We start from the raw sequence: 21,053 nt of genomic DNA on the forward strand, positions 1-21,053 counted from the left end.
ACATTCTGCAGCAGCTCTTTGCCCTTCGTGCCTCAGCCTCACCCTCCTCCTGGGCTGGTTCTCACCCCAGGGATTCCTTCCCTACTGGTGTCTCCTCAAGGGTCCACGTTTCCAGGCTTCTCTCCTCAACCCCCTTCGTACCCTGTTAGCTCCCTGCATGTTCCTTCTCCCTATGCTCCTTTTAATTGCGTACGGATTTCCTGAACTACCGTAAGATCACTTTCCCCAGTGAAGCCACTTGATCTGAGCTACTTGAGGGGAGGCACTGCGCCTCGTCCCTGGGTCTCCAGGGGACCTAACATGTAGGAATCCACTTGGGGCCCCTGTGACTTCAGTTGCGGTTTGTAGCTCAGAGATGCTGAAGTCTGCACTGCAGCTCAGACTTCTCGGGGCGGCAGGCTGAACCTGTGCTGCTCGGCAGAGAGGTGAAGTGCGTGCTGATCAGGGGTGAGACCAGCTTCGGAGCCCGTGTTCACGCTGCAGCTCTGTGAGGACCCGTCCCCCGCCTCAGTTTTGACCTGAAACCAGGGGGTAAGAGCACCGGATGGGGCAGGGCTGTGACGCTGAAGGATGCAGGGCAGAGTGGGGCCTGTACGGACCAGCTGGCACCTGCTGTTACTGTGATTCTCCCTGGGATGTCTCAGCCCCAACTCATCCAAGGATGATTCCTCACCTGCGTTCTGGGCACCAGGACTCCAGCCTGCAACCCCCCCTGCCCCCACCTCCTGTCATGCACAAGTGTTGCCAGCCCCGCCTCTCTGTCCTCATGGTCTCAGCCTTGCCGCAGCGACCCTCGGCTCTCATCTCCCTAGACTCTGAGAGCAGAGCTCGCTGCCTGGTTTCAGGTTCTAAACCATCCCCCACTCTGCGCCTGGAAGTCCTTCCCAAAGCAAAGCTCTTGTCCTCCCTCTCCTCCACTTAAATCCTACAGCAGCTTTAATCACCTTCAGGATAAAATCCATACTCAGCACCATATGGGAAGACCCTACCTTTCTCTGAGCCTCAGTCTTCGCTGAGCCCAGGATTCACAACTTACACAACAGGAATGTGTTCCTCGCCTGCCAAGCGAACACCTCTTCGTCCTTCAAAACCTGTATGCTGAGGACTGCAGCCTGAGGAGTCCGTGAGCTCACCCCACCCAGGACAGACTGGATCACTCCTCTCCTTGAACCGCTCTTTCCTTGGAATGAACCATCTTCATCACTACTTTGAGGCCAGATGTGTACAGAAATCATCTTTTTATATCCAGTGTCCAACATTAGACCTAGAACAGTGGCCCCCAGCCTCTGGGATCTAACGCCCGATGATCTGAGTTGGAGCTGATGTAATAGTAACAGAAATAAAGTGCATACTGAGTGCAATGCCTTTGAGCCATCCTGCAACCACCCCTGCCAACCCAATTCATGGAAAAACTGTCTCCCTCAAAACCAGTTCCTGGTGCCAAAAATATTGGGGACCACTGATGTAGAACATAGCAGGTACTTACAGCTGAAAAAACTATTATGAGAATGGCTACCATTAGCACTGGTTAGTAACTGAAGCCGTTTCCTGCTGCGTTAGGCCTGACTAGGCCTCCTCTCCATTTCAGTCTCCAGGCTCTCCCCCGTTATAACTCTGGAAACTCCCATGTATCCAGGGAAAAGACTACAGTGTCTGGAGGGTGGGCTCTGGGTTGAGCCCAGGGCCTCCTCCCATGAGGGGTGGGGAGAGTCCTGCTCCCACCACACACTGAGCTCCCAGGGCCTCAGAGCCAGGAAGGACAAACAGCTGTTAAATGAGGCGGGGCTCAGACAGGGGGGAAGCCTGGAGCCTTCCTGGCTTGGAGACTAGCTGCCCGGGGGCTGGGCCGGGCAGGGCAGATGAAGCCCCCCAGGACCAGGCGTCTGCATCACCTCTGCTCACCTGCACCAGCCAGCGGCCCTCAAACAGCCCCAGCTGAGTGCGCAGGCTCACTGGGCAGCTGTATGCTCAGTTAAACTCTGGAGTAAGAGAAAGGGAGGGTTCTGGGGGAAATGGGCTCTGTCTCAAGTTGGCCTGGCTGGCTTTATTGAAAAAGTTGACAGCAAATTTAAGATGGGGTTTCATGTTTACCTACAAATGCAGTGCTTTTCATAACAAAGTTCAAAATTACATTCCCTTCATCAACCAAGTGAGCATTTTCATATTTTTGTATACTTGTCAAAAATTCCATGAAAATAGCTATTGCGTCTGTTCTGTTCCTTCACACAAATAACACGACGCACAAACCCCGCAGGTCTGTGTGTGTAACCATAAGGCAGTCACTGAGGAGAAAGAGGAAAAGCTAATTAGTTGAGATGATAGCATTGTCTGTGTGCTGATAGTTTCCAAAATAGGCCATTCTGCACATAACCAGCCTTTTTTCATATTTTTTTTATGGCAACAAACATTCCACTTTTTCCTAGTCCATTTTGTAGTGTCTGCAAGAGACTTTTCTGTGGAAAAGCTTCAGCATATTTTATATGGAGAGTTGGCTTTCTTCTGGCCTCGTTTTCACAGTTACCTCTAGTAATGGGAGATTATGCTTCAAAGGGAAGTTTATAAGCAGAGCATTCTCTGCCTGCATCTCTCAAGCCAGGTTTCCCTTGATGAAGTTTCCTTCTTGGAAAAAATGCAAACTTTTGTAACAAATACTTTTCCCATCTGGCAATTTAATGATAAAACCTGTTGAAAGGGTAGAAAAAATGTTTAAATCATCATAATTTTCCTCTGCATCAAACACTTTGGTTTGGTTTCTGACTCCCCAATGGCAAAGACTCCACTGACTGCTTTTCTTGTTGTTTTCCAGTTCTGAGGGATTTTTTGAGTGGTTTTCCACACCGTGATCTGGAAATCCTTCACCTCAGTTCTCAAACTCTTGACAAGTGTGCTCATGCAGAGCACACCAGACTAAGGTGACTCAGGCGGCAACTCAGGCGGCTGGGACCAGTCCTTGGGTGACTTCAAGTGTCAGTGTTATTAAATACTTACCATTCTTTGTGGGGTCTTCTCTGATAGCTCAGCTGGTAAAGAATCTGCCCACAATGCAGGAGGCCCTGGTTCTATTCCTGGGTTGGGAAGATCCGCTGGAGAAGGGGTAGGCTACCCACTCCAGTGTTCTCAGGATTCCCCTGTGGCTCAGCTGGTAAAGAATCCACCTGCAGTGCGGGAGACCGGGGTTCGATCCCTGGGTTAGGAAGATCCCTTGAAGAAGGCAAAGGCTACCCATTCAATTATCTGACTTCAACTATCAGAATAATTAAATATTTATCAGATTCATTCTTTGTAAGTTTTCAGCAACTAGAATCCAGTCATCTTGCTTGTTTTTAAGGGCCTGTCCAACAACGTACCAACAGCGTCGTCCAGCCACGTTCCCTGCTGGCCCTCAGCTAGAATCCTGCTGCTTGTTCTGCCAGTTTGGTCAGATACCTGGTTGTGAATATGTCTTTAATCTGCTCATTGTCATTCCCTCTTTTTTTGCATGTGTAAATCCTGTCCCTCATTCAAGATGAAGCTGAAATACTTCATCTCTCACTAAAACTTCAAGTAACTCACAGGCCCCTAATTGCCTCCTGTGAATTTTAATATTACTTATGATTTACGTCACTCATTTGGTAATCACCAAGTCCCATATTTTGTTAGGTATTCTTTTAATTAATGGGTGTAGATAACCTCCCTGGGGCATTTTAGGCACAGGGTACAGAAAGCAAGAGAGGCTTAAGTAAGACAGCTCTTTACTGCCCTGCAACATCCCAGGAGTCCAGAAGTGGACAACTGAACGTTGGCACGATGGTCCGCAGGGACACAGAGCCAGGCGCCTCTCATTCTGTTGTGTGGTCCTGGGCTTCCACTGCCAAGGTCACTCCAGTGTCTAAGCTGGCTGAAAGGAGCCCCAGCCATTGCTTCTCCATTCTAGAAAGCAGTGCGGGAGAAGAGATGGAAACTATGTGTCCTTTCCTTTCAGGACACTGCCTGGAAATCACACACACGTCCTGTTGACCAAACATTACTCAAGCACACCCACCTCTGAGAAAGACAAGAAAAACTGGGTTATATTTTAGGTGGCCATATAACCATCCAAAAAGACAGACGTTCTATTCATGGAAATTAAAGGGCAAATGAATATTGATTGTCTCTGTCACAAAGGGCAAAAATTGTATTATTTCAACACTGCTATGTGGCTAATTCAGAATCTTATAACTAATACAATCACAATGCAATGCATTTGGAAGTTTCCCGAGTTACATTTAAAAGTTATTTTGGGGGAATTCCACTTTTGTTAGTGGTATGCTAGGAAATAAGGAAAAGCCTCCTGACAACAACTAGAAAACCTGGACAAAGATAAAAACACTTGCTTGAAAGCCTCAGAGAGCCAAAGATATGGGGCCAAGACTGGGAAAAAGGAGGTAATCCAGTGAAGTTTTTTCTATAGGAACATTTTCCTGATTCTGAGACGGCAAAGGCAAATGAAAGACATTGAAGCTTAGCAGAGCCTTTAAGGGAAAGAGGGGTGAAAATTGGAATATAGTGTCTGCCAAGAAAATGAGAGAAAAAGGGCTGAAGACAGATTCAAATCCTCTCAATCCTTAGGAATACATTAAGGTGCTCTGGAATTGTTACAGCTCTTAATCTAGCTGACTGCTAAAAATAAAGAAAAAGTCTGTCGAGATATATTTCATCCTAGGCCTTAAGCATTCTGTTTTTTTTTTTTTCCCATAAAAAGTACACATCCATAAAAAATAAACTTGTCTCATAAAAAAAAATAATCTTGTCTCAAGGAGAAAAATAATGTGATTGAAAAAATAAAAGAGATAATACATGATAACTAGAGACACACGACTTTAAAACAGCCACCTCATAATAAAATAATAATAAAAGACAAGGGTGATCTTTTGGCAGAGAAATGGAAATAAGACATAACCAAGAGGAAATTCTAGAACTAAAAAGTACTATAACCCAAACTAAGAAATTAATGGATAAGATTATTAATAATAAAAACAGAGTTAAAGAGACTATTAGTGGAATTGAAAGATATTTTAGAAAAAATAAATAGAATGAAGAAACAAAAATATGGAATATAGAAAAAAGATTAAGAGTCACAGAGGAAATAATAACAACAATAAAAATCTAACATGGCTGTAACTGTAACTGTGGAAGGAGAGTGGAGAGAGAATGAAGCAAAAAGAGAATCTAAAAAATATTGCTAAGAATTTTCAAAATATGTTCAGCTCAATTTAGTTCAGTTTCTCAGTCGTGTCCAACTCTTTGTGACCCCATGGACTGCAGCACACCAGGCCTCCCTGTCCATAACCAACTCCTGGAGTTTACTCAAACTCAGGTCCATCGAGTCAGTGTTGCCATCCAAGTATCTCATCCTCTGTTGTCCCCTTCTCCTCCTGCCCTCAATCTTTCCCAGCATCAGGGTCTTTTCAGATGAGTCAGTTCTTCCCATCAGGTGGCCAAAGTACTTGAAGTCCAAGGTACTCTTAAGAGTCTTCTCCAACACCACAGTTCAATAGCATCAATTCTTCAGTGCTCAGCTTTCTTTATAGTCCAACTCTCACATCCATACATGACTACTGGAAAAACCACAGCTTTGACTAGTCAAATCTTTGTTGGCAAAGTAATGTCTCTGCTTTTTAATATGCTGTCTATGTTGGTCATAACTTTTCTTCCAAGGAGTTCAGTTCAGTTCAGTTCAGTCTCTCAGTCCTGTCCAACTCTTTGCAACCCTATGAATCGCAGCACGCCAGACCTCCCTGTCCGTCACCAACTCACGGAGTTCACTCAAACCCACGTCCATCGAGTCAGTGATGCCATCCAGCCATCTCATCCTCTGTCATCCCCTTCTCCTCCTGCCTCCAATCCCTCCCAGTATCAGAGTCTTTTCCAATGAGTCAACTCTTCGCATGAGGTGGCCAAAGTACTGGAGTTTCAGCTTTAGCATCATTCCTTCCAAAGAACACCCAGGACTGATCTCCTTTAGGATGGACTGGTTGGATCTCCTTGCTGTCCAGGGGACTCTCAAGAGTCTTCTCCAACACCACAGTTCAAAAGCATCAATTCTTTGGTGCTCAGCTTTCTTCACAGTCCAACTCTCACATCCATACGTGACTACTGGAAAAACCATAGCCTTGACTAGATGGTCATCTGAGTTAAATTCACCCATTCCAGTCCATTTTAGTTTGCTGATTCCTAGAATGTCGACGTTCACTCTTGCCATCTCCTGTTTGATCACTTTCAGTTTGCCTTGATTCATGGACCTGACATTCCAGGTTCCTATGCAATATTGCTCTTTACAGCATCGGATCTTGCTTCTATCACCAGTCACATCCATAACTGGGTATTGTTTTTGCTTTGGCTCCATCCTTTCATTCTTTTTGGAGTTATTTCTCCACTGTTCTCCAGTAGCATATTGGGCACCTACTGACCTGGGGAGTTCCTCTTTTGGTATCTTATCATTTTGCCTTTTCATACTGTTCATGGGGATCTCAAGGCAAGAATACTGAAGTGGCTTGCCATTCCCTTCTTCAGTGGACCACATTCTGTCAGACCTCTCCACTATGACCCGCTGTCTTGGGTTGTCCCACAGGCATGGCTTAGATTCATTGAGTTAGACAAGGTTGTGGTCCTAGTGTGATTAGGTTGACTAGTTTTCTGTGAGTATGGTTTCAGTGTGTCTGCCCTCTGATGCCCTCTTGCAACACCTACCATCTTACTTGGGTTTCTCTTACATTGGGCATGGGGTATCTCTTCACGGCTGCTCCAGCAAAGCACAGCTGCTGCTCCTTACCTTGGACAAGGGGTATCTCCTCACCACCACCGTTCCTGACCTTCAATGTGTGATAGCTCCTCTAGGCCCTCCTGTGCCTGCACAGCCACTGCTCCTCGGAAGAAAGGCAATGCCAAAGAATGCTCAAACTACCGCACAATTGCACTCATCTCACATGCTAGTAAAGTAATGCTCAAAATTCTCCAAGCCAGGCTTCAGCAGTACGTGAACCATGAACTCTGTGATGTTCAAGCTGGTTTTAGAAAAGGCAGAGGAACCAGAGATCAAATTGCCAACATCCACTGGATCATGGAAAAAGCAAGAGAGTTCCAGAAGAACATCTATTTCTGCTTTATTGACTATGCCAAAGCCTTTGACTGTGTGGATCACAAGAAACTGGGGAAAATTCTGAGAGAGATGGGAATACCAGACCACCTAACCTGCCTCTTGAGAAATCTGTATGCAGGTCAGGAAGCAACAGTTAGAATTGGACATGGAACAACAGACTGGTTCCAAATAGGAAGAGCAGTACGTCAAGGCTGTATATTGTCACCCTGCTTATTTAACTTCTATGCAGAGTACATCATGAGAAACACTGGACTGGAAGAAATACAAGCTGGAATCCAGATTGCCAGGAGAAATATCAATAACCTCAGATGAGCAGATGACACCACCCTTATGGCAGAAAGTGAAGAGGAGCTAAAATGCCTCCTGATGAAAGTGAAAGAGGAGAGTGAAAAACTTGGCTTAAAGCTCAACATTCAGAAAACGAAGATCATGGCATCTGGTCCCATCATTTCATGGGAAATAGATGGGGAAACAGTAGAAACAGTGTCAGACTTTATTTTTGGGGGCTCCAAAATCACTGCAGATGGTGACTGCATCCATGAAATTAAAAGACGCTTACTCCTTGGAAGAAAAGTTATGACCACCTAGATAGTATATTCAAGAGCAGAGACATGACTTTGCCGACTAGGGTCCGCCTAGTCAAGGCTATGGTTTTTCCTGTGGTCATGTATGGATGAGAGAGTTGGACAGTGAAGGAGGCTGAGCGCCGAAGAATTGATGCTTTTGACCTGTGGTCAAAAAGAAGACTCTTGAGAGTCCCTTGGACTGCAAGGAGATCCAACCAGTCCATTCTGAAGGAGATCAGTCCTGGGATTTCTTCGAAAGGAATGATACTAAAGCTGAAGCTCCAGTATTTTGGCCACTTCATGCGAAGAGTTGACTCATTGGAAAAGGCTTTGATGCTGGGAGGGATTGGGGGCAGGAGGAGGAGGGGACGACCGAGGATGAGATGGCTGGATGGCATCACTGACTTGATGGATGTGAGTCTGAGTGAACTCCGGGAGATGGTGATGGACAGAGAGGCCTGGCGTGCTGTGATTCATGGGGTTGCAAAGAGTCGGACATGACTGAGCGACTGAAATGAACTGAACTGAACTGACTAGATGGAGCTTTGTTGGCAAAGTCATGCCTGTGCTTTTCAATATGCTATCTAGGTTGGTCATAACTTTCCTTCCAAGGAGTAAGCGTCTTTTAATTTCATGGCTGCAGTCACCATCTGCAGTGATTTTGGAGCTCAAAAAAATAAAATCTGACACTCTTTCCACTGTTTCCCCATCTATTTCCCCTGTTTCCCCATCTATTTCCTGTGAAGTGATGGGACCAGATGCCATGATCTTAGTTTTGTGAATGTTGAGCTTTAAGCCAACTTTTGCATTCTCCTCTTTCACTTTCATCAAGAAGCTCTGTAGTTCTTCTTCACTTTCTGCCTTAAGGACGGTGTCATCTGCTCATCTGAGGTTATTGATATTTCTCCCGGCAAACTTGATTCCACGTTGTGTTTCTTCCAGCCCAACATTTCTCATGATGTACTCTGCATATAAGTTAAATAAGCAGGGTGACAATATACAGCCTTGACGTACTCCTTTTCCTATTTGAAACCAGCCTGCTGTTCCATGTCCAGTTCTAACTGCTGCTTCCTGATCTGCATACAGATTTCTCAAGAGGCAGGTTAGGTGGTCTGGTATTCCCATCTCTCTCAGAATTTCTCCCAGTTTCTTGTGATCCACACAGTCAAAGGCTTTGGCATAGTCAATTAAGCAGAAATAGATGGTCTTCTGGAACTCTCTCGCTTTTTACATGATCCAGCAGATGTTGGGAATTTGATCTTTGGTTCCTCTGCCTTTTCTAACCAGCTTGAACATCTGGAAGTTCATGGTTCACGTATTGCTGAAGCCTGGCTTGGAGAATTTTGAGCATTACTTTACTAGCATGTGAGATGAGTGCAATTATGTGGTAGTCTGATCATTCTTTGGCATTGCCTTTCTTTGGGATGGGAATGAAAACGGACCCTTTCCAGTCCTGTGGTCACTACTGAGTTCTCCAAATTTGCTGGCATATTGAGTGCTGCACTTTCACAGCATCTTTTAGGATTTGAAATAGGTCAGCTGGAATTCCATCACCTCCATTAGCTTTGTTCGTAGTGATTTTCTAAGGCCCACTTGACTTCACATTCCAGGATGTCTGGCTCTAGATGAGTGATCACACCATCGTGATTATCTGGGTCATGAAGATCTTTTTTGTATAGTTCTTCTGTGTATTCTTGCCACCTCTTCTTAATATCTTTTGTTTCTGTTAGGTCTATACTATTTCTGTCCTTTATTGTGCCCATCTTTGCATGAAATGTTCCCTTGGTATCTCTAGTTTTCTCAAAAAGAGCTCTAGTCTTTCCCATTCTATTGTTTTCCTTTATTTCTTTGCATTGATCACTGAGGAAGGCTTTCTTTTCTCATTGCTATTCATTGGAACTCTGCATTCAAATGGATATATCTTTCCTTTTCTCCTTTGCTTTTCACTTCCCTTCTTTTCACAGCTATTTTTAAGGCCTCCTCAGACAGCCATTTTGCTTTTTTGCATTTCTTTTTCTTGGGGATGATCTTGATTCCTGTCTCCTGTACAATGTCATAAACCTCCATCCATAGTTCATCAGGCAGTCTGTCTATCAGATCTAGTCGCTTAAATCTATTTTTCGCTTCCACTGCATAATTCTAAGGGATTTGATTTAGGTCATGCTGAATGGTCTAGTGGTTTTCCCTGCTGCTGCTGCTGCTAAGTCGCTTCAGTCGTGTCTGACTCTGTGTGACACCAGAGACAGCAGCCCACCAGGCTCCCCCGTCTCTGGGATTCTCCAGGCAAGAACACTGGAGTGGGTTGCCATGTCCTTCTCCAATGTATGAAAGTAAAAAGCGAGAGTGAAGTCGCTCAGTCGTGTCCAACTCTTAGCGACCCCATGGACTGCAGCCCACCAGGCTCCTCCATCCATGGATTTTCCAGGCAACAGTACTGGAGTGGGTTGCCATTGCCTTCTCTGAGTGGTTTTCCCTACTTTCTTCAATTTAAGTCTGACTTTGGCAATAAGGAGTTCATGATTTGAGCAAGTCAGCTCCTTGTCTTGTTTTTGCTGACTGTATAGAGCTTCTCCATCTTTGGCTGCAAAAAGTATAATCAACCTGATTTTGGTGTTGACCATTTGGTGATGTCCATGTGCAGAGTCTTCTCTTGTGTTGTTGGAAGAAGGTGTTTACTATGACCAATGCATTCTCTTGGTAAAACTCTGTGTTAAACATATTTTAACAAAATATGTTAAAAGACATTAAATCTTATATTTGATTCCCTGTAAATTCAAAACAAAATCACATTTACATATATTATAGTAAAACCTGTCTAAACTAATGTTAAGAAGAAACTCTCCAGTATTCTTGCTGGGAAAATTTCATAGACAGAAGAGCCTGGCCAGCTTCAGTCCTTGGGGCCACACGGCTGAGCACACACGCGTCAGGGGGATGACGCGAGGTGGGTTGGTAGCAATAAGCAGAGCAACAGCTAAACATCTTTCAAGCAGCCAACTACTGAGGCGATGTCAGATGGAACGATAATGAGGAGATGCTTTATCTCAGGAAGAAAAAGTCCAGAACAAAATAGGATGTTATTGCTAAACGTGAAAAGAAATAAAAATACCAAGCTGAAATTTTACATTCAGTAAAATATTATTTAATAATAAAGAAATTTAAATATTAAAACTTCTTTGACAAACAAATTTGAGAGATTTTTTTTTTACAAGAAGAGCTAATTCTCTAAAGGAAATATTTAAAGTCTGTTTAAATATTTTAAGTAGAAGTATAGTGATACTAGATCATAGCATCTTAGAGCTTCAGGGAAGAATGAAGAACAATGAATAAGAGTGTATATGTCTGGTACATCTGCATAAAGGTGGTTTTAAAAATAACAACAACAGCAATAATGTATGGAGAGGTTCAAAAAATATATATGATATGAGCAATATATGATTGTGAGGTGGCAAATGAAGTAAAATTATTCAAAGTTCCTTCAAACTTTCAGAGGAAATATACTAATTTAAATTTGAATTTTCTAACTAAAAGATGATGGTGGTAGTCTCAAGTATAATCAGAAAGAGAATAGTTACAGAATCTATAATTACTAATAGTTAAAAGGATAAAAGAAAAGAACAAAAAAAAATCTTATGAAACATGAATAGAGAAAAAGAAGAATATAAACCATATGCAACAAGTTGAGAGCAATTAATAAGTTGGTAGATTTCAAATAAAATATATCAATCATTACATTACATGTAAATAGAACAAATATTTAATTATAAAATAAAGTTAAAATCCCAAACTTACATGCTTCTTCCAAGAGACATATACAAAATGTAAAGATAATACAGGTTGAAAGTAATAGGATGGGAAAGAATTTGATGCGAACCTAAACCAAAAAGAAGATTATGTAGCTGTATATCAATGCAGACTTTATGGAAAAATGCGTCACTTGAGATACAGAGATGGACTCCTTTTTAAACCACTTTATTTGCTCGCTCTTTCCTTCACTCTGGCTCTGCTGGGCCTTGGTTGCTTGAGACAGAGAGGGACTTCTCTTTCACTCATTCATTTGCTCGTCCATCTCTTCTCTCTGGCTCTGCTGGGTCTTGGTTGCTGCACAGCCTTCTCTCTAGCAGCGGTGAGGTGGCTGCGCTTCCCTGCGGTGCTCGGGCTCCTCCTGCGGCGGGTCCCCTTGCAGCAGAGCAGGGAGCTCCAGGCCCACGAGTTGCAGGAGCTGCGGCTCCTGGGCTGAGAGCGCAGGTTCAGTACCTGTGGCGAAGGGGCGTAGCTGCTCTGCGGCATGTGGGATTTTCCTGGATCCAGGACGGAGTGCATGTTTCCAGACTGGCAGGTGGATTCTTTACCACCGAGCCACCGAGGAAGCCCTAGGCTTCTTATGCAAAAACATAGCTCACTGGTTCACTCTAGTAATTACAAATATGAATGCCGCAAATAACACAGATCCAAATATATGAGGAAGAACTATACAGAGCTACTAAGGGAAAAGCCCTGAAACCTGTAATCATATTGGGAAGTTTTCAAGTGCCTCTCTCAGTTCCTGATAGAAGAAGCAACCTAAAAATATTAGAATACAGTTCAATAAGCTAAGCTTAATTAACCTGTTAATTAGAAAATATTTTGAATTAAATGAAAATAAAAATAAGACATGTAAAAACTTATGGGATCTGGCCAAAGTGATTGCTAGAGGGAAATTTTCCAGCGTTAAATATCTATCTATATATTTAATATCTCATTAGAAAAATAGAAAAAAGTTCATCTAGGAAAAGAGAACATTAAACACAAAGGAAGACAAAGGAAAAATATGAAAACAAAAATGAGTAATAATGAAAACAAGAACAATACAGAAAATCACTGAACTCAAAAGCTTATACTTGCAAAAGGTCACTGCAATAGATAAACCTCCAGCCGACTGCTCCAGAAATAATAAGAAAAGACACAAATCATCATCATCAAAACTTAATAAAAGGATATTACTAAAGAAACTAAAGACATTAAAAGGAAAATAAGGGACTACTATAAACATCTCTATGCTGATAAATTTGACAATTAGGCTAAATAGACCAACTTCTTAAAAGATACAAACTACCAAGGCTCATTCAAGAAGCAGCAGGCAGTCCGTCAAGTCGGACTGCCACGTTCCACAGTCTGAACTATGTGCGTCGTTCGTCTTCCCTCCTGAACGGTTACCTGCGCAACTGACTGAAGCTCCTTTGCGGCAAGGACTAAGGAAATCAGAACCATGTTCTGCGACAGTGTATCTGATTCCTTCCTACTGGAGGACTGGTGACCCCTTCTTACAGTGGGGTTTGGGGTCCCCAAACTGTGGCTCCTAAGTGTTCACTGGGGCCATGGACATGCTTGATTTGAGCTCACAGTGCCTTTGCTTAGCGCCTTTGGTGACTGTCCGTCTATTTTGCGCGAGGACCCTCCTCTGCCAGCCCCTCTGTGACGTCTGTGATCGGGCCCCCCGCCTGCCCCTCCAGCTCGCAGATTCCGAGCGCTGCCCTTGGCTCCTGAGGGTGGTGTAAGCCACCTGGCCTGCAGTGTTCAGGGTCCGGTGAGCCCCCTGCTGTCGGAGAGCCAAGTTCGGCTGTCTCTGCTCTCGTCAGCCCGGCCTGCTTGGAGGGCCACCACTCTCCTTTCCACCGGCAAATTCTGCTGCGCTTTGGTCAGTGGGGTGCCCTCTGGGCGCTTTTCCGTTTGAGCGAGCCCACCTCTCCTAGCCCACCCACCCCTCCTTCACCATCTCTAAGGCAGTTAAGGCATTTGCACCTCCCCTACGGCAGGAGCGGGCAGAGGGCAAATCTGAGCTGGGACACGGTCTCAAGAGGCCTCAGCTGACGACACAGAAGACGCTGAGACTGGGATGGCCCTTTGCAGCGGCCCCTCGTGTGGGACTTTTACCCCCATCTGGATCCATCAGGGGTTGTGAGGTGCCCGGGGTGTGCCAGGCCAGCCCTGCGCAGATCATGGCTGTGGGCCCTCTGCAGACAGCACTCCCAGCGGCTGGGAGAATCGAAGTGGGAAGGACATCTGAGTGGATCATCACAGCAGACGCTAGTCAGGCTAGCCAAGAAGCCAGACCCAAAGGCATGCAGTGTCTGTCCCATAAGGGTAGCAGCCAGGCAATGCCGCACAGGTGCTCTCGGACCAGGGAGCAGCTGCCTTGTGGGAACAGGGCAGGGGCAGTCGCAGGGGCAAGGATCGGGCAGCCGCCTGGTTTTCATGTGGGAGACACTTCCCTGGACTGCACATCTGTGTTTTGTACACTTTTCCATTTGTGTTCTGCTTCAAACAACGTGAAATTATTTGGGAGAGGAGGAGTGTTTCTGAGATCTGGCAAGCACGGTTCTTTGAGCGGCTGCTTACTTCTTGTAGATATTGACACGGCCTGGAATTTCCTGGTTTGCTGGTTGAGGAAGACTTTTCCAGGTGCAACACATCTGTCCTCACTTTCCAGTCATTGAATTTGGATGAGTCAGATGCTAAATTGGACCCTTTTCTTTTCTTTTCTTTTTTTCTGGTTGACGTGAGTAAAGCAACGTGTGTGTTGGTTTTAGACTGGAAAGCTTTGGCTAACTGAAACCAAAATTATTCCTTTTAAATCACAGGGCAAATTGCCTGCATACTGTAATAAACTTACTATTAAAGTTTGGGTATGCATCTATGTAGAGTAGTTTTGCTTTGGGATGAATCAATAGAATGCCTTGTTTCTGATATTTTAGAAAGCTTTCCATAGCAAAAAGGAATTTGCTGACTTTGGCACGTTAGCAGTGGGGGTAGGATGGTCCAACATTATTCAGGGTTAGTAATTCTAAGAAGATGATTTCTAGTACAAGGGAAACAAAGTCTGTGTCAAGTGTTCCCAAGACGCCGTAGGAGCCTGAGTTCCAGTGTGTTTAGAGAACGCCCATTCTAAGGATCAGTCTCATTCCCCGAGCAGACAGACGAGCATTGCAAGGAGCCCCTTGACACACAGTCTCACCCTAGACTTGATACCTCAACTTGCACGATCTGATCCAGACCTTTCATTCCACACTTAGGAAAAATGCTTTAAAAGCCAGTAGCCTTGGCAAAGCTAACATGTCAGTTGCTTCTGTGCACAACTTGGAAAGTAACAGAAATTGTTCATGTGACGGTGCTGTTCATTGTTGTGGAAAAAGTGGAAAAGCAGGGTGACGCCAGCAGAAAGTATAGATGAGAGTCTTCCAGACCTGGACGTCTGGAGACGCCGTCCTGGACATCCAGCAAAAGGGCCCTTGAATAGTCCCAAAGGTGCTGTTGAGAACAGCAGCTAGAGTTACCGTAAGGAAACCGAAAGCATCATAGGATGGGAGCATCCTGATATGGGAGCATCCTATTATATGTGGATCATATAATCAACGAAGGATTAGTATCCGGAATTCCAAGAACTGCCTTTCTTTTTTCATTTTCACCTCTCCCTTCTCTTGGGCGTTTTCTCACTAGCAGAGAGCAGAACTCTGAGAAGCCACACCCTGGAACTGCATCTACACCCAGAGAGGGCGTGACCACCCCTTCTCAGAAGTGGCAATCCAGTGGCCCAAACACTGCTTTAAATCAATAAGAAAAGGGCTGCTCCTGCTGCTGCTGCTAAGTCGCGTCAGTCGTGTCCAACTCTGTGTGACCCCATAGACGGCAGCCCACCAGGCCCTGCCATCCTTGGGATTCTCCAGGCAAGAACACTGGAGTGGGTTGCCATTTCCTTCTCCAATGCATGAAAGTGAAAAATGAAACTGAAGTCGCTCAGTCATGTCTGACTCTTAGCGACCCCATGGACTGCACCATACCAGGCTCCACCGTCCATGGGATTTTCCAGGCAAGAGTACTAGAGTGGGGTGCCATTGCCTTCTCCTAAGAAAAGGACTAGTTATGTCCAAAAGCAGCAGCACTTCACAGAAATGTACACAAAAGACATGAATGGGAATGCTTAATGTGACAGCAAAAATCTGGAATGACCACCAACAGGAGAATAGCTAAATTGTCATATATGCAAACAGTGAATTGTTTTTAGCACCCTAAATTAGGCAAGATGCTGGGCTGGGTGAGGCACAAGCTGGGCTCAAGATTGCCAGGAGAAATATCAGTATCCTCAGATACACAGATGACACCACCCTAATGGCAGAAAGTGAAGAGAAACTGAACAGCCTCTTAATGAAAGTGAAAGAGGAGAGTGAAAAAGCTGGCTTAAAACTCAACATTCAAAAACAAAGAACATGGCATCCGGTTCCATCACTTCATGGCAGATAGATGGGGAAACAATGGAAACAGTGTCAGAATTTATTTTTTTGGGCTCCAAAATCACTGCAGATGGTGACTGCAGCCATGAAATTAAAAGACACTTACTCCTTGGAAGAAAAGCTATGACAAACCTAGACAGCATATAAAAAGCAGAGACATCACTTTGCCAACAAAGGTCCATCTACTCAAAGCTATGGTTTTTCCAGTTTTCATGTATGGATATGAGAGTTGGACTATAAAGAAAGCTGAGTGCTGAAGAATTGATGCTTTTGAACTGTGGTGTTGGAGAAGACTCTTGAGAGTCCCTTGTACAGCAAGGAGATCCAACCAGTCCATCCTAAAACTCCATCCTGAATATTCATTGAAAGGACTGATGCTGAAGCTGAAGCTCCAATCGTTTGGCCACCTGATGAGAAGAACTGACTCATTGGAAAAGACCCTGATGCTGGGTAAGACTGAAGGTGGGAGAAGGGGATTACAGAGGATGAGATGGTTGTATGGCATCACCTGCTTGATGGACATAAGTTTGAGCAAGTGCCAGGAGTTGGTAATGGACAGAAAAGCCTGGCATGCTGCAGTCCATGGGGTCGCAAAAAGTCGGACACAACTGAGTGACTGAACTGAACTGAAATTAGGAACCACAGCTGTATGGAAGCAGATGCATGAATTTCAGCAATTTGGTTTTGAGTGCTAAATGAAAATCCCCAAAGAATTAAAAACAAGTAAAACCAAAGCCACATGTATATAGGCTAGAAATACATGGACAGAAAGGCAAGTAGCACAGGATAACATCTAAGGGGAAGAGTCGATTGGGGGCCGTTAAGGCAGAGGTAGCAGTTTTATAAAGTCTTCATTTTTATTCTGGGTAGCGCTTTTCTGGATGTTTGCTAAATTATTTAAGTAAATTAATTTTAAAAAGTAGGCATTGTATAAACAATAATGAGAGTATGTTAGAAACTGAAGATTCAATTAGCAGAAACAAACAAACAAACAAAAACAGGAAAAGGTGACCGTGTGATTGAAGTAGTCCGGCAGGGCAAAGTTCACTGGAAAGTGGGAAAACAGTGAAAAATAGAAAAGTGTGAGCAGGACAGCGAGGTGAGTATAAACTAGGCTCTGATGCTCTGCTGAAGCGACTCAGCAGCAGCAGCCCGAGACACATGCGCACTCTGGTCGAATTCCAGAGAAGCTGTTTTTCTAAACAACTTTCTCTCCTTTTGGGAGGACTTAAAGTTGCAGCTTCCACCTGCAGAGACATGAGTTTTCTGCCTTGCACCTTGGGGTGTAGGTGGCTGCGAAATCCCTGAAGAGGTTAAAGGCTTTCATCTTGGCTACTTGCCCAGGATTTGCTTTAACCCAGCTAGGAAATGGTACTTTCACAGTGTATTTTCTGGAAACTTTCATAAGGTAATAAATCAGTAGAAAAATTCACACAGCCTGCTCCCTCATAGCACTTCTGCGATAGACACGGGTTTCCATGAATGGAATTTTCCATGTGGAAACTTTGGTCTAAGCATGACACTCTCGAGTACTCTACAGAGAAATGCCCTCTGTCACTAACGGTGGTGGTTTACGCTCTCAGTCGCGCGGCCAGGCCAGAGGAAGGCGGAAGCTGGGCGAAGCCCTCGGAGCCCGTGGCTGCGGGCCCCCCGTCTCTGCCCAGGTGCGGTGAGCCCGCCTGCCTGGCCAGGTGGGGACCGACTCGGCCCGCGGCGTCTCCGCCTCGCGTGGACCGTGCGGAGGGTGGCAGGTTTGCAGAGGGTGGGGCCGGCGCCGCTGCCGCCGAGGGGCCTGCTTTGCTGCGGGTAGGTTAGGAGGAGCAGCCTAGGCCTGCTGGGCCGATCTGCGTCTCTTCCTGCACCACCCGCTCCCGTCAGGCCGCTTCACTGTTTCTAAAGGCCGCGCTCGACGGCAGTTAGGGTGTTCATTTCCCGCACTCGTGTCTGCGTGCTCAGGTTAGATAAACAAGGCGAGAAGCCTTTTTATTCACGTCAGAGGCTTTAAATGTTGGTGTTCCTTTGCAAGCATCAGTTCAGTTCAGCTCAGCCGCTCAGTCGGGTCCGACTCTTTGCGACCCCATGAACCGCAGCACGCCAGGCCGCCCTGTCCATCACCAACTCCCGGAGTTCACTCAGACTCACGTCCGTCGAGTCCGTGATGCCATCCAGCCATCTCATCCTCTGTCGTCCCCTTCTCCTCCTGCCCCCAATCCCTCCCAGCATCAGAGTCTTTTCCAATGAGTCCACTCTTCTCATGAAGTGGCCAAAGTACTGGAGCTTCAGCTTTAGCATCAGTCCTTCCAAAGAAATCCCAGGGCTGATCGCCTTCAGAATCATGCTCATGGACAGTTGCTTTTTCGTAAATTCTTGTTTAGCTCTGGTTGCAAATGACGGAGACTTATACGTGTGCAAGTGCATCCACTCTGCGACGAACTGCTTGTACATTTTTGGTAGTTTATCTACACTATACTTTCTCTGATTAGGTTGATTGCAATATTACTTTATGCCTCTTCTAACTAATTAGGGGCTTCCCTAGTGGTGCAGAGGTTAAAACGTCTGCCTGCAATGTGGGAGACCTGGGAGTGATCCCTGGGTCGGGAAGATCCCCTGGAGAAGGAAATGGCACCCCACTCCAGTATTCTTGCCTGGAGAATCCCATGGACGGAGGAGCTTGGTGGGCTACAGTCCACGGGTCGCACAGAGACACGACTGAGCGACTTCACTTTCACTTTTTCTTTGGCTAATAAAAACCTTGCTTGTGTGTGCTTTAGATTTTCCTGGTAATTTGTTCTCATTGTCTTTTATAACAGTGTTGCTCCGAATGGCTTGGAAACTAGGAATATAATCAAGTCTCTCACAGGTTGGTTGGGAAGCACTTGGGGGTTCCCATGGTGAGCCCTGAGCCCTGAGCACATATCTGGGTCAACAGTCCTGTGAGGTGAGCAGGTCCACAATCTGGACCTCTTGATGCAAGACTTAAGAACTCGGAAAATATCCTTTGGGTGCCAATAAGGGAGTCAGGCCTAATATCTAGCAATTTAGCTATGAAATAGTTCAGGGAATTTCCGGCTTATGAGTCCAACCACACAGAGCTTTATTTTAAAGGAATGAGGCTTACCTGACTTTTAAGAGAGAGGCAAATGGCGTGAAGATAAGCTGCTTGCCGAGAATCACCAGAGATGCAGAAGAGGAGTTTCGGAACCTGACTTGTGCTGATTGACTGGAGCCTCGCTAAAGTGCTTCACGGTGTATTTCTTGACAGGCCAGTGGCTGGAGGACTCAGCCAGGGTGGCCACAGCCCCCTCAGGGTCAGCAGGAGAGGCCTGTCTGGGAATGTGGGCCAAGGTCACAGCGCTCAGGTCTCTGGTGGAGAGGGGGCAGGTGAGAGTGGTGAAGGGGACCCAGAGTGGCTGCAGAGAGCCTGCGCCACAGAGGAGCAGCTGGGCAGGCGGGGTGGGAGGGCCGCCGGGGGTCCGGGAGGGCCGTGTGAGAGGGGGAGAAACCCCTTCGCCATTGATGTAAATTCTACACGAACTTCAAGTTCACACCACTGTGTCCATTATACAGTCAGTTCAGTCGCTCAGTTGTGTCCGACTCTTTGTGACCCCATGGACTGCAGCATGCCAGGCCTCCCTGTCCATCACAAACTCCTGGAGTTTACCCAAACTCATGTCCATTGAGTCCGAGATGCCATCCAACCATCTCATCCTCTGTCATCCTTTTCTCCTCCTTCCTTCAATCTTTCCCAGCATCAGGGTCTTTTCCAATGAGTTGGCTCTTCACATTAGGTGACCTAAGTATTGGAGCTTCAGTTTCAGCATCAGTCCTTCCAGTGAATATTCAGGACTGATCTCCTTTAGGATGGACTGGTTGGATCTTGCTGTTCAAGGGATTCTCAAGAGTCTTCTCCAACACCACAGTTCAAAAGCATCAATTCTTTGATGCTAAGCTTTTTGTATGGTCCAGCTCTCACATTCATATGACTACTGGAAAAACCATAGCTTTGACTAGATAGACCTTTGTCAGCAAAGTGATGTCTCTGCTTTTTAATATGCTGTCTAGGTTTGCCGTAGCTTTTCTTCCAAGAAGCAAGTGTCTTTTAATTTCATGGCTACAGTCACCATCTGCAGTGATTTTGGAGCCCATGAAAATAAAGTCTGTCACTGTTTCCATTGTTTCCCCATCTTTTTACCATGAAGTGATGAGACTGGATGCCATGATCTTCGTTTTCTGAATGTTGAGTTTTAAGCCAACTTTTCCACTCTCTTCTTTCACTTTCATCAAGAGGCTTTTTAGTTCTTCTTCACTTTCTGCCATAAGGGTGGTGTCATCTGCATACAAGCATTAAGTAATATTATTCACAAATCTGACCCTTGAGAGGACTGGCAATCATTTAGGCTTTCAAACAAGCTCATCAAATACAACAGGAGGAAACACAGAGCACCTGTGCTGAAGATGGGGGCAGCCACAGCCGCAACACAAGGTCAAGAACTCCTGTAACTCCCCACTGTGCCCTGGAGACCCGCTCCATACCCTCCTACCAACACACCCCGGAAGAAAGCCTGGGAGGCTGGAGGGAGCTGGGACTATCTGAGGGTTATTTTATCCTTCCTAAATGCTTGTTTTGCAGCAAACTACAAAACTGGAACAAGGATCTGTAATTAGACCTTCAGCAATGTCAGGATTTGGATCTGGCTTTTATGCAAGAAGGAAGGTAAAGAAGCACATTTAATGTAAGAGTTTTAAAAGAATGGTTCTAGAATTCTTGTGTATGGAAGGCGGGAAAGACTGCCTCCATTTTTAGAGCTGGGAGGCGCCCTGGTGAGAGCAAGCCTCCTTCTTGCACAGGTTTGGGGACAGAGAGGCCGAGAAACTTTCTAATGTCACACAAGTTGTGTCAAAGCAGGGGCCAGCAGCCAGGCCAGCATTTTCTCCATTGAACTGCACTGGTTTAGAAAATGACAGTTTGAAAGCAGCCCCCACACCCATTCCAACAAGTTTATTAATGTCCTTTCTCTGAGTGCCTCTTCTTATAAAGTGCTCGACCAGCAGCGCATTTCTCCTTGGATGTCTTTGGGAACCAGGGCTAGGAACAAACTGTGT

At 45.4% G+C, this 21,053-nt stretch overlaps 1 pseudogene; it reads right to left on the reverse strand.

The window, feature by feature from the left end:
* Nucleotides 1–11,800: 11,800 nt before the first annotated feature.
* LOC138079802 (vacuolar protein sorting-associated protein 35-like) overlaps nucleotides 11,801–21,053 on the reverse strand; it is a 60,248-nt pseudogene continuing 50,995 nt past the window's right edge.

Source organism: Capricornis sumatraensis, chromosome 5, assembly GCF_032405125.1.
Source record: "Capricornis sumatraensis isolate serow.1 chromosome 5, serow.2, whole genome shotgun sequence".
Classification (NCBI taxonomy): domain Eukaryota; kingdom Metazoa; phylum Chordata; class Mammalia; order Artiodactyla; family Bovidae; genus Capricornis; species Capricornis sumatraensis.